Consider the following 13,093-nt stretch of genomic DNA (forward strand, 5'->3'; position numbering starts at 1 on the left):
GGAGAGAGGAAAGGCTACTAACACCTGAAGGAGCCTATCAGCAGGAGTCTCTGACGTCACCTGGTGGCACTGGCCACTCAGAGCAGTCCAGTGTGCCAGCAGCACCTCTGTTTCCAAGATGGCAGAGGTCTGGAGCACACTGGAGGAGCTCTGGACACCTCCCAGGGGAGGTGCAGGTCAGGGGAGTGGTCACTCCCCTTTCCTTTGTCCAGTTTCGCGCCAGAGCAGGGGCTAAGGGGTCCCTGAACCGGTGTAGACTGGCTTATGCAGAATTGGGCACATCTGTGCCCAACAAAGCATTTCCAGAGGCTGGGGGAGGCTACTCCTCCCCTGCCTTCACACCATTTTCCAAAGGGAGAGGGTGTCACACCCTCTCTCAGAGGAAGTTCTTTGTTCTGCCATCCTGGGCCAGGCCTGGCTGGACCCCAGGAGGGCAGCTGCCTGTCTGAGGGGTTGGCAGCAGCAGCAGCTGCAGTGAAACCCCAGGAAGGGCAGTTTGGCAGTACCAGGGTCTGTGCTACAGACCACTGGGATCATGGGATTGTGCCAACTATGCCAGGATGGTATAGAGGGGGCAATTCCATGATCATAGACATGTTACATGGCCATATTCGGAGTTACCATGGTGAAGCTACATATAGGTAGTGACCTATATGTAGTGCACGCGTGTAATGGTGTCCCCGCACTCACAAAGTTCAGGGAATTGGCTCTGAACAATGTGGGGGCACCTTGGCTAGTGCCAGGGTGCCCTCACACTAAGTAACTTTGCACCTAACCTTTACCAGGTAAAGGTTAGACATATAGGTGACTTATAAGTTACTTAAGTGCAGTGTAAAATGGCTGTGAAATAACGTGGACGTTATTTCACTCAGGCTGCAGTGGCAGGCCTGTGTAATAATTGTCAGAGCTCCCTATGGGTGGCAAAAGAAATGCTGCAGCCCATAGGGATCTCCTGGAACCCCAATACCCTGGGTACCTCAGTACCATATACTAGGGAATTATAAGGGTGTTCCAGTAAGCCAATGTAAATTGGTAAAAATGGTCACTAGCCTGTCAGTGACAATTTGGAAAGAAATGAGAGAGCATAACCACTGAGGTTCTGATTAGCAGAGCCTCAGTGAGACAGTTAGTCACTACACAGGTAACACATTCAGGCACACTTATGAGCACTGGGGCCCTGGGTTACCAGGGTCCCAGTGACACATACAACTAAAACAACATATATACAGTGAAAAATGGGGGTAACATGCCAGGCAAGATGGTACTTTCCTACACAACCCCCCCCCAAACGAAGGACAATAAGACTAGCCATGACCTGATGAGTCTTCATTGTCTAAGTGGAAATATCTGGAGAGTCCATCTGCATTGGAGTGGCTACTCCCAGGTCTATGTTCCACTGTATAGTCCATTCCCTGTAGGGATATGGACCACCTCAACAATTTAGGATTTTCACCTTTCATTTGTTTTAGTCAAAGTAGAGGTTTTTGGTCTGTCTGAACAATGAAGTGAGTGCCAAACAGGTATGGCCTCAACTTCTTCAGAGCCCAGACCACAGCAAAGGCCTCCCTCTCAATGGCAGACCAACGCTTTTCTCTAGGGGTCAACCTCCTACTAATAAAAGCAACAGGTTGATCCTGGCCCTCAGAATTAAGTTGTGATAGGACTGCCCCTACTCCTAATTCAGATGCATCAGTCTGGACATAGAATTTTTTAGAGTAACAAGGGCTTTTCAGGACAGGTGCAGAGCACATGGCCTGCTTGAGCTCCTCAAAAGCTTTCTGACAGCTTGCTGTCCACAATACCTTTTTAGGCATTTTCTTGGATGTGAGGTCATTAAGAGGGGCTGCAATGGATCCATAGTTCTTAATGAACCTCCTGTAATACCCAGTGAGGCCTAGGAAGGCTCTCACCTGAGTCTGAGTGGTAGGGGGAACCCAATCAATAATTGTTTGGATTTTCCCCTGAAGTGGTGCAATCTGTTCCCCACCAACAAGGTGTCCCAGATAAACCACCTTACCCTGCCCTATCTGGCACTTTGAAGCCTTGATAGTGAGGCCTGCCTTTTGCAGGGCCTCCAAAACTTTCCATAGTTGGACCAGGTGATCATCCCAGCTGGAGCTAAAGACAGCTATATCGTCTAAATATGCTGCACTGAAAGCTTCCAGCCCTTGCAGGACTGTGTTCACCAACCTCTGAAAAGTGGCAGGTGCATTTTTCAAACCAAAAGGCATTACAGTAAACTGGTAATGTCCTCCAATGGTAGAAAATGCAGTCTTAGATTTAGCATCTTCTGATAATTTGATCTGCCAATACCCTGCAGTCAAATCAATAGTGCTTAGATACTTGGCAGATGCCAGTGTATCTATAAGCTCATCTGCCCTGGGTATAGGGTGAGCATCAGTTTTGGTTACCAAGTTGAGACCTCTATAGTCTACACAAAACCGCATTTCTTTCTTTCCATCTTTAGAATTGGGTTTTGGTACCAGTACCACAGGAGAAGCCCATGGACTGTCAGAGTGCTCAACCACTCCTAGTTCCAACATTTTCTGAACTTCTTGCTTTATGCAGTCCCTGACATGGTCAGGCTGCCTATAGATCTTACTTTTGACAGGTAAACTGGCTCCAGTATCTATAGTGTGCTCACACCAAGAAGTGGTGCCTGGCACAGTAGAGAAGAGTTCTGAAAATTGTCCTAGGAGATTTATGCAATGGTCTTTCTGCTCAGCAGTAAGACAATCTGCCAAAACTACACCTTCCACAAGAGCATCTTGTTCTGTGGAAGAGAAGAGATCAGGTAGAGGATCACTGTCTTCTTCCTGTCCCTCATCTGTTGCCATGAGCAGGGTGAGATCAGCCCTGTCATAGTAGGGTTTCAGGCGGTTGACATGGAGCACCCTAAGGGGACTCCTGGCAGTGCCTAAGTCAACTAAATAGGTGACTTCTCCCTTCTTTTCAACAATTGTGTGGGGACCACTCCATTTATCTTGGAGTGCTCTTGGGGCCACAGGCTCCAAGACCCACACTTTCTGCCCTGGTTGGTACTGAACCAAAACAGCCTTCGGATCATGCCATTGCTTCTGGAGCTCTTGGCTGGCCTGAAGGTTTTTACTGGCCTTTTTCATGTACTCAGCCATCCTTGATCTGAGGCCAAGTACATAATCCACAATATCCTGCTTAGGAGCTTTTAAAGGTTGTTCCCAACCCTCCTTTACAAGTGTGAGTGGACCCCTAACAGGGTGTCCAAAAAGAGGTTCAAAGGGGCTGAAGCCCACTCCTTTCTGGGGTACCTCCCTGTAGGCAAAAAGGAGGCATGGTAGAAGGATATCCCATCTCCTGCGGAGTTTTTCAGGGAGACCCATAATCATGCCTTTGAGAGTTTTATTAAATCTCTCCACCAGTCCATTTGTTTGTGGATGATAGGGTGTTGTGAACTTGTACGTTACACCACACTCCTTCCACATGGCCTTTAAGTATGCAGACATGAAATTGCTTCCTCTGTCTGATACTACTTCCTTTGGGAAGCCCACCCTGGAAAATATTCCCAGGAGGGCCTTTGCCACTGCAGGAGCTGTAGTGGTCCTTAAAGGAATAGATTCAGGATATCTTGTGGCATGGTCCACTACCACCAAGTTAAACCTATTGCCTGAAGCAGTAGGAGGGTCAAGGGGGCCAACTATGTCAACCCCTACCCTTTCAAAGGGAACCCCAACCACAGGCAGTGGGATAAGGGGTGCCTTTGGGGTGCCACCTGTCTTGCCACTGGCTTGACAGGTTTCACAGGACTTACAAAATTCCTTTGTGTCCTCAGACATCCTAGGCCAATGAAACAGGGGAACAAGCCTGTCCCAAGTTTTCATTTGACCCAGGTGTCTAGCTAAGGGAATGTCATGTGCCAGTGTTAGGAGGAACTTTCTGTACTCCTGAGGAATCACTAATCTCCTGGCAGCTCCAGGTTTAGGATCCCTATGCTCAGTGTACAAGAGGTTGTCCTCCCAGTAAACTCTGTGAGAGTCACTGACATCCCCATTAGCCTGTTTGACAGCTTGCTGTCTGAGACCCTCTAATGTGGGACAGGTTTGCTGTGCCACACTCAGCTCCTCCCTGGCAGGCCCCCCTTCACCCAAAAGCTCAGCAGTGTCTGCTTCCAGCTCCTCTGGTGTAGGTTCTGCACAGGGAGGGAATTCTTCTTCCTCAGAAGTTGAATCCACTGTAGAGGGAGGGATAGTAGGAAGTGGTTTGCTTCTACTAGCCCTAGCTTTAGGGAGCACTTGGTCCATTGTTCCAGGATCCAAGCTTCCCTGTCCTTTTTGCTTTTTGGCCTGAGCCCTTGTCAAAGCAAAAAGATGCCCTGGGATGCCCAGCATTGCTGCATGGGCCTCCAACTCCACATCTGACCAAGCTGATGTCTCCAAATCATTCCCTAATAGACAGTCTACAGGTAAATCTGAAGCTACCACAACTTTCTTTGGACCAGTTACCCCCCCCCAGTTGAGATTTACAACAGCCATGGGGTGGCTTTGTGTTATGTTGTGAGCATCGGTTACTTGGTACTGGTGTCCAAGTATGTGTTGTTCAGGGTGCACCAGTTTCTCAATCACCATTGTGACACTGGCACCTGTGTCCCTGTAGGCCTGGACCTCAACACCATTTATTAGGGTTAGTTGCTTGTACTTCTCCAAGTTATGGGGGCAAGCAACCAAAGTGGCTAAATCAATAGCCCCTTCAGAGACTAAAGTAGCCTCTGTGGTCTCCCTAATCAGACCAACCCCAACTAAATTACCAAAAGTGAGCCCAGCTACTCCCTTGGATTGGCTATTAGTAGGTTTGCTCCCCCCACCACTGCTATTAGTAGAGACACTAGGTGTAGCAGTAGGGGTTGTAGTGGTAGGAGCTGTGGTGCCTTTCTTTGGACAACTGGGATCTGTTGTCCAATGGCCTTTTATTTTACATAAATAGCACCATGGTTTCTTTTCCTTGTTCTGATTAAAGGAGGATTTGGACCCACCACCCCCACCAGAGTGTTTTTGTGGGCCTGATGAAGACTCATTTTTAGATTTGTCCCCACCCTTGTCAGAAGACTTACCATCCTTCTTTTTGTTGCCATCTTTGTCACCCCCTGTATGAACTTTTCTGTTCACTCTTGTTCTGACCCATTTGTCTGCCTTCTTTCCCAATTCTTGGGGAGAGGTCAGATCAGAGTCCACCAAGTACTGGTGCAACAAATCAGACACACAATTATTAAGAATATGCTCTCTCAGGATTAAGTTATACAGGCTGTCATAATCAGTAACTTTACTGCCATGTAACCACCCCTCCAAGGCCTTCACTGAATGGTCAATGAAATCAACCCAGTCTTGTGAAGACTCCTTTTTGGTCTCTCTGAACTTTATCCTGTACTGTTCAGTGGTTAAGCCATAACCATCCAGGAGTGCATTCTTAAGAACTTGGAAATTATTGGCATCATTTTCTTTCACAGTAAGGAGCCTATCCCTACCTTTTCCACTAAATGATAGCCATAGGATAGCAGCCCACTGCCTTTGAGGGACATCCTGTACAACACAGGCCCTCTCAAGTGCAGCAAACCACTTGTTAATGTCATCCCCCTCCTTATAAGGGGGAACTATCTTGTGCAGATTCCTGGAATCATCCTCTTTTGCAGGATGACTATGGGGAATACTGCTGCTGCCACCATGGGTATCTAAACCCAACTTCTGTCTTTCCTTCTCTAATTCAAAAGACTGTCTATCCAAATCCAGCTGTTGCTTTTTAAGCTTCAGTCTGGTTTGTTCCACCCTCAACTTATTGAGTTCCCTCTCTAACATTCTGTCATCAGGGTTGGTGGGAGGGACATTTCTAGAAACAGAGCTATGATGGGAATGAACAGAAGGAGACCTGTCCCTTACAGAAGCCAACTTAACAGCTTGGTTTACAGAAACATTACTACCAGTATGGTGAGAATAAATGCTTTTGCTATGATGTGAGACAACACTATTTCTTTGGTGTGGCTGATCATCATTACCATCTATGCTAGATTGTCTAGTAATGGGCAGGCTAGGAAGTTTCTTTCCTGAATCTTTTCCTGGGGGAGTCCCTGAATCCGATTGGGAACTATTAGGTACTTTTTCAACAGATGGGCCACCTCTGGCCTTATCCTGTTCTCTAAGCATGTTAATTAACAGTTCCAAGGCAGGATTCTTCCCTACACTCAAACCTCTCTCTATACAGAGACTCCTTGCTCTTTTCCAGCTAAGGTTGTCATATGCAAGTTTGGACAGATCAACACTTTGGCCTGTGCCAGACATTTTTTAGAGAGAGTTAAAGTGATAGAGAATGAGACAAAAGTTTTCAGAACTTTTTGGAAAGACAGAAAAAAACTTTTTAACTTTTAAGAACTTTTTGAAAGTTTAGAAGTACTTTTCAGCACTTAGAAAAGAGTGAAAAGAGGAAATGCAAAACTTTTTGGCTATGTGTATATACACTGACCTTGTTTTGTATATTTTTCTCTTATGAAAAGTACAATGACAAGAGTGGTAAGTAGTCTCAAGCACTTATCCCACCACTGCACAACCAATGTAGGAGGCTGGACTGGCTTGTAGTGAGTACCAAGGGGTACTTGCACCTTTCACCAGGCCCAGTTATCCCTTATTAGTGTATAGGGTGTCTAGAAGCTTAGGCTGATAGATAATGGTAGCTTAGCAGAGCAGCTTAGGCTGAACTAGGAGACGTGTGAAGCTACTACAGTACCACTTAGTGTCATATGCACAATATCATAAGAAAACACAATACAGAGTTATACTAAAAATAAAGGTACTTTATTTTTATGACAATATGCCAAAGTATCTTAGAGTGTACCCTCAGTGAGAGGATAGGAAATATACACAAGATATATATACACAATAGCAAAAATATGCAGTATAGTCTTAGAAAACAGTGCAAACAATGTATAGTTACAATAGGATGCAATGGGGAAACATAGGGATAGGGGCAACACAAACCATATACTCCAGAAGTGGAATGCGAACCACGAATGGACCCCAAACCTATGTGACCTTGTAGAGGGTCGCTGGGACTATTAGAAAATAGTGAGAGTTAGAAAAATAACCCTCCCCAAGACCCGGAAAAGTGAGTGCAAAGTGCACTAAAGTTCCCCTAAGGACAAAATAGTCGTGTTAGAGGAATAATGCAGGAAAGACACAAACCAGCAATGCAACAACTATGGATTTCCAATCTAGGGTACCTGTGGAACAAGGGGACCAAGTCCAAAAGTCACAAGCAAGTCGGAGATGGGCAGATGTCCAGGAAATGCCAGCTGCGGGTGCAAAGAAGCTTCGACTGGACAGAAGAAGCTGAGGTTTCTGCAGGAACGAAAAGGGCTAGAGACTTCCCCTTTGGTGGAAGGATCTCTCTTGCCTTGGAGAGTCGTGCAGAAGTGTTTTTCCGCCAGAAGGACGCCAACAAGCCTTGCTACACACAAATCGTGCGTTTGGCGTTTTTGGACGCTGCTGGGGCCCAGGAGGGACCAGGAGGTCGCAAATTGGACCGGAAGATAGAGGGGACGTCGAGCAAGACAAAGAGCCCTCACTGAAGCAGGTAGCACCCGGAGAAGTGCCAGAAACAGGCACTACGAGGATGCGTGAAACGGTGCTCGCCGAAGTTGCACAAAGGAGTCCCACGTCGCCGGAGACCAACTTAGAAAGTCGTGCAATGCAGGTTAGAGTGCCGTGGACCCAGGCTTGGCTGTGCACAAAGGATTTCCGCCGGAAGTGCACAGGGGCCGGAGTAGCTTGCAAAGTCGCGGTTCCCAGCAATGCAGCCCAGCGAGGTGAGGCAAGGACTTACCTCCACCAAACTTGGGCTAAAGAGTCACTGGACTGTGGGGGTCACTTGGACAGCATCGCTGGATTCGAGGGACCTCGCTCGTCATGCTGAGAGGAGACCCAAGGGACCGGTAATGCAGCTTTTTGGTGCCTGCGGTTGCAGGGGGAAGATTCCGTCGACCCACGGGAGATTTCTTTGGAGCTTCTGGTGCAGAGAGGAGGCAGGCTACCCCCACAGCATGCACAAGCAGGAAAACAGTCAAGAAGGCGGCAGGATCAGCGTTACAGAGTTGCAGTAGTCGTCTTTGCTACTATGTTGCAGGTTTGCAGGCTTCCAGCGCGGTCAGCGGTCGTTTCCTTATCAGAAGGTGAAGAGAGAGATGCAGAGGAACTCGGCTGAGCTCATGCATTCGTTATCTAAAGTTTCCCCAGAGACAGAGACCCTAAATAGCCAGAAAAGAGGGTTTGGCTACCTAGGAGAGAGGAAAGGCTACTAACACCTGAAGGAGCCTATCAGCAGGAGTCTCTGACGTCACCTGGTGGCACTGGCCACTCAGAGCAGTCCAGTGTGCCAGCAGCACCTCTGTTTCCAAGATGGCAGAGGTCTGGAGCACACTGGAGGAGCTCTGGACACCTCCCAGGGGAGGTGCAGGTCAGGGGAGTGGTCACTCCCCTTTCCTTTGTCCAGTTTCGTGCCAGAGCAGGGGCTAAGGGGTCCCTGAACCGGTGTAGACTGGCTTATGCAGAATTGGGCACATCTGTGCCCAACAAAGCATTTCCAGAGGCTGGGGGAGGCTACTCCTCCCCTGCCTTCACACCATTTTCCAAAGGGAGAGGGTGTCACACCCTCTCTCAGAGGAAGTTCTTTGTTCTGCCATCCTGGGCCAGGCCTGGCTGGACCCCAGGAGGGCAGCTGCCTGTCTGAGGGGTTGGCAGCAGCAGCAGCTGCAGTGAAACCCCAGGAAGGGCAGTTTGGCAGTATCAGGGTCTGTGCTACAGACCACTGGGATCATGGGATTGTGCCAACTATGCCAGGATGGTATAGAGGGGGCAATTCCATGATCATAGACATGTTACATGGCCATATTCGGAGTTACCATGGTGAAGCTACATATAGGTAGTGACCTATATGTAGTGCACGCGTGTAATGGTGTCCCCGCACTCACAAAGTTCAGGGAATTGGCTCTGAACAATGTGGGGGCACCTTGGCTAGTGCCAGGGTGCCCTCACACTAAGTAACTTTGCACCTAACCTTTACCAGGTAAAGGTTAGACATATAGGTGACTTATAAGTTACTTAAGTGCAGTGTAAAATGGCTGTGAAATAACGTGGACGTTATTTCACTCAGGCTGCAGTGGCAGGCCTGTGTAAGAATTGTCAGAGCTCCCTATGGGTGGCAAAAGAAATGCTGCAGCCCATAGGGATCTCCTGGAACCCCAATACCCTGGGTACCTCAGTACCATATACTAGGGAATTATAAGGGTGTTCCAGTAAGCCAATGTAAATTGGTAAAAATGGTCACTAGCCTGTCAGTGACAATTTGGAAAGAAATGAGAGAGCATAACCACTGAGGTTCTGATTAGCAGAGCCTCAGTGAGACAGTTAGTCACTACACAGGTAACACATTCAGGCACACTTATGAGCACTGGGGCCCTGGGTTACCAGGGTCCCAGTGACACATACAACTAAAACAACATATATACAGTGGAAAATGGGGGTAACATGCCAGGCAAGATGGTACTTTCCTACAAGATCCCACTGTTTCCCTGAGCAGGAAGGTCTGGAATTGAAAATACAGAGGACATTAAACAACATTCACTCAGTACATGGCACTCATTTTGGTTTATACGCTCGAAATTGAGCCATGAGGGAAGTGTGAAGAGTGTCAGGATGGCTGAGTGGTCTAAGGGGCTGTGTTCCGGTCGCAGCCTTCGTTGGAGGTGTGGGTTCAAATCCCACTTCTGACAAGTGTATTTTGCGAGGTGGATACATTTTTGGACTTTTTTTTCCCAAGCACCGTATCAAAAACAATGTCAACAGTTTCTGTAAATTATCAATAAGATCTATTTTCCGTTGCTTGCACTAATTGCCTGAAGTTGGCTAAATCGCAGTAAATCGGTAAAGCAGGAAATCACAGCATCTTCAACAAATCGTGATAGAGGGGCCGAGATAAAGGTTTCGACCCTACATATCAAAAGCGCAGCTGTCAATAGTTCAGCAGGTTCACAGTGCAGAAGGTTCAGTGGCACCAGGGTCCCCTGCATCCCAATCACAGCTGGTTTTTAACTTCTGTATCTCCTGATCTGAATCTTGAACTGGCTCCAAATTCTGCATGCCCACACCCCCTGTAGTAGATGATTGAGAATTAGTAGCAGTCACCACCGGCCATGTGCACTGGCTCAAAATTCAGCATGTCCACACCCCATGTAGTAGATGATTGAGAATTAGTAGCAGTCACCACCGGATCCACTGTCAGGATGATCCATCCTCTCTCCTTCATCAGCTACAGATCCCACTGTTTCCCTGAGCAGGAAGGTCTGGAATTGAAAATACAGAGGACATTAAACAACATTCCCTCAGTACATGGCACTCATTTTGGTTTATAAGCTGGAAATTGAGCCATCAGTGCAGTGTCACGAGTGTCAGGATGGCCGAGTGGTCTAAGGCGATGTGTTCAGGTCGCAGTCTCCTTTGGAGGCATGGGTTCGAATCCCCCTTCTGACAAGTGTCTTTTGCGAGGTGGATACATTTTTTGACTTTTTTTTTCCAAGCACCCGTATCAAAAACAATGTCAACAGTTTCTGTAAATTATCGATAAGATCTATTGTCCGTTGCTTGCACTAATTTCCTGAAGTTGGCTAAATCGCAGTAAATCGGTAAAGCGGGAAATCACAGCATCTTCAACAAATCGTGATAGAGGGGCAGAAATAAAGGTTTCGACCCTACATATCAAGAGCGCAGCTGTCAATAGTTCAGCAGGTTCACAGTGCAGAAGGTTCAGTGGCACCAGGGTCCCCTGCGTCCCAATCACAGCTGGTTTTTAACTTCTGTATTCAGGGCATGGGAGGGGTGTGTTGCATCGTGCACACACGGTGCCTGTTTCGCAGATAAGTTTTAATAAATACACAGAGAATAATATAGAGTCATTGGCCACGAGGAACACCTTCCCTGACCATTTATTCTCTCCGGTTCCACGTCACCGCGCCTTCCATCCAACTCCAAAACTCAGGGGAGACTAACACTCCCTACCTCCCTTGGTGTGCATCATAGGCGTGCCCATGACGAACACAACATTTCTCCTTAACCAATACAAAACAAACATAGCTGCTCAAAAAAAAGATACAATACTAATTGTGAGAAAACAGGGCTGATTGCAGAGGCCACCTAACTTTTTGCCCCCATTTTCCACTTTATGCTGGTGTTTTCCTGACTCTGATGGTGCCCTGGGTACTGCTAACCAGTCCCAGGGCCTGTGCTCTGTGTAAAATGGATATGCAAATTAGGCTAATTATAATTGGCTAAGTTAACCTACCTATAAGTCCCTAGTATATGGTAGGGCATGTAGGTTAAGGGACCACAGCATAGGTGGTGCACACCTAGGTGCACTGCTGAGGTGCCCAGTGTCATTTTAAAAGCAAGCCTGCCTTGCTGGCTGCTTTTAAATTAAAGTTATATGCAAATTCGACTTTGGAATTAAAGGTACTTCCAAAGTCTTAAACTTCCTTATTTTTACATATAAGTCACCCCTAAGGTGTGCCCTATGTGCCCCTAGGGCTGGGTGCCATGTAACTATAAGCAGGGACTTTATAAAAATAGATTTATAAGCCCTGGTGAGGTAAAAACAGCCAAATTCGTTTTTTCCTCATTGAAGTAAATGGCCTTCATAGGCTAGAATGGGCAGACTTTATTTTAAATTGTAAAGTCTCCTTAAATGTTACATACCAATAATGTGGTTTCAAATTAATTGTTGTATTAAATCCCACAACTTCCAGTTGTTGGATTTAATATAACTTGTTCAGGTAAAAAGTTTAGACTTTACCTAAAAAGTTGCCAATTTCAGCTCTGCATTGTTTTTGCTGCTGTGCTCTGATTGGCCAGCCTGCAGCAGCTTCTGCCAGGCTACCTTGATGAGGTGTGAAGTGGCCTGACTTCACACAAAGGAATGTGCTTGGGGGAGAGAATCTCCCCTCAGCAGATGGTGAGGCAGGAAGGGGGAGGGCGGCCAAACTGGTCTTCAAAGGCAGAGAAGGACATTTGGAGCACCCAGCAACACCCCCACATCCTGCAACCCCAGACAACTAGGTGCCCCCTTGATTAGATTAGGAGAGGGCAGGAGAGGGGTGTGTTTATGATTTTTAGCCACACCAGTGGGTGGGCTCAGCCAGATGTAACCTCCAAAAATCAGATTCATCCATGTTGGATTTTTAGAGACTGTTGCCTTCTGGGATGGATTTGTGCCACACTTCCCAGGAAGTGGTCATCACAGGGGGACGACCCTGTCCCTGATTGGAGAACCAGGACCCCCCTGCTTTTCACCCAGGAGCAAGGATAAAACTGGCAGACCTGCACCCACACCTCAGATCCCCACCAAATTTCAAGAAGAAGGAACTACAAGGAGAAGAAGGACTGCCCTGCTGGACCCCTGGCCTGCACCTGGACCCTGCACTCAGAAGGACTGCACCAGCTGCACACTTGGGCTTCACCACAAGAAGGACTTTGCCTGGCTTCAACTGGTTCAAGGAGGGACTCCCTGTTTGCTACAGGTGAAAATTTGCTAACCAGAGTCCCCTGCACCAACTCCTGAAGAAAGCGACCAGCTGACCACTGTCCAGTGGCCAAAAAGGAGTTTGCGCCAGGTGCATTCTGGGAGTTGAAGTCCGCACCCCCCAAGGACCATCACAGAACTTCTGGACCCTTGGGGTGAGCTGTGGACCCCAAAAGAACCTTAAAAGAACATCTGGGTGAAGCCCCAGAAGTTTGGAAAAGATTTGAGAATTTTTGGAAAAAAGCTCCAGAGAGGGACCGACCCGCCGCGGAAATTCTAGCCGGCTTGCCTCAACCGCGACCCGGCCTGACTTCGTGGTTCGTCCCGGTAAAGAAAAACATCCAAAAAAGAGACTAAGTCCGAAGGTAAAAAGTTGACCGGGACCTCCCAGCCATCGTATCCGAGAAGGGCTCCATGGACGTCGGATCAAGATCCAGGTTTACCCCGGTCAAAGGATTTTCACCTCGAAAAAACGACTAAGTCCGAAGGTAAAAATCACCACAGAGGAAAC

The 13,093-nt window shown here is 47.5% G+C and overlaps 1 non-coding gene across 1 annotated transcript; it reads left to right on the forward strand.

Moving 5' to 3' along the window:
- Window positions 1–9,701: 9,701 nt before the first annotated feature.
- On the forward strand, window positions 9,702–9,784 carry TRNAR-CCG (transfer RNA arginine (anticodon CCG)). The gene has a single exon. It is a non-coding gene; the product is annotated as a tRNA-Arg (tRNA).
- Window positions 9,785–13,093: the final 3,309 nt, after the last annotated feature.

Source organism: Pleurodeles waltl, unplaced genomic scaffold, assembly GCF_031143425.1.
Source record: "Pleurodeles waltl isolate 20211129_DDA unplaced genomic scaffold, aPleWal1.hap1.20221129 scaffold_39, whole genome shotgun sequence".
In the NCBI taxonomy this organism is placed as follows: Eukaryota; Metazoa; Chordata; class Amphibia; order Caudata; family Salamandridae; genus Pleurodeles; species Pleurodeles waltl.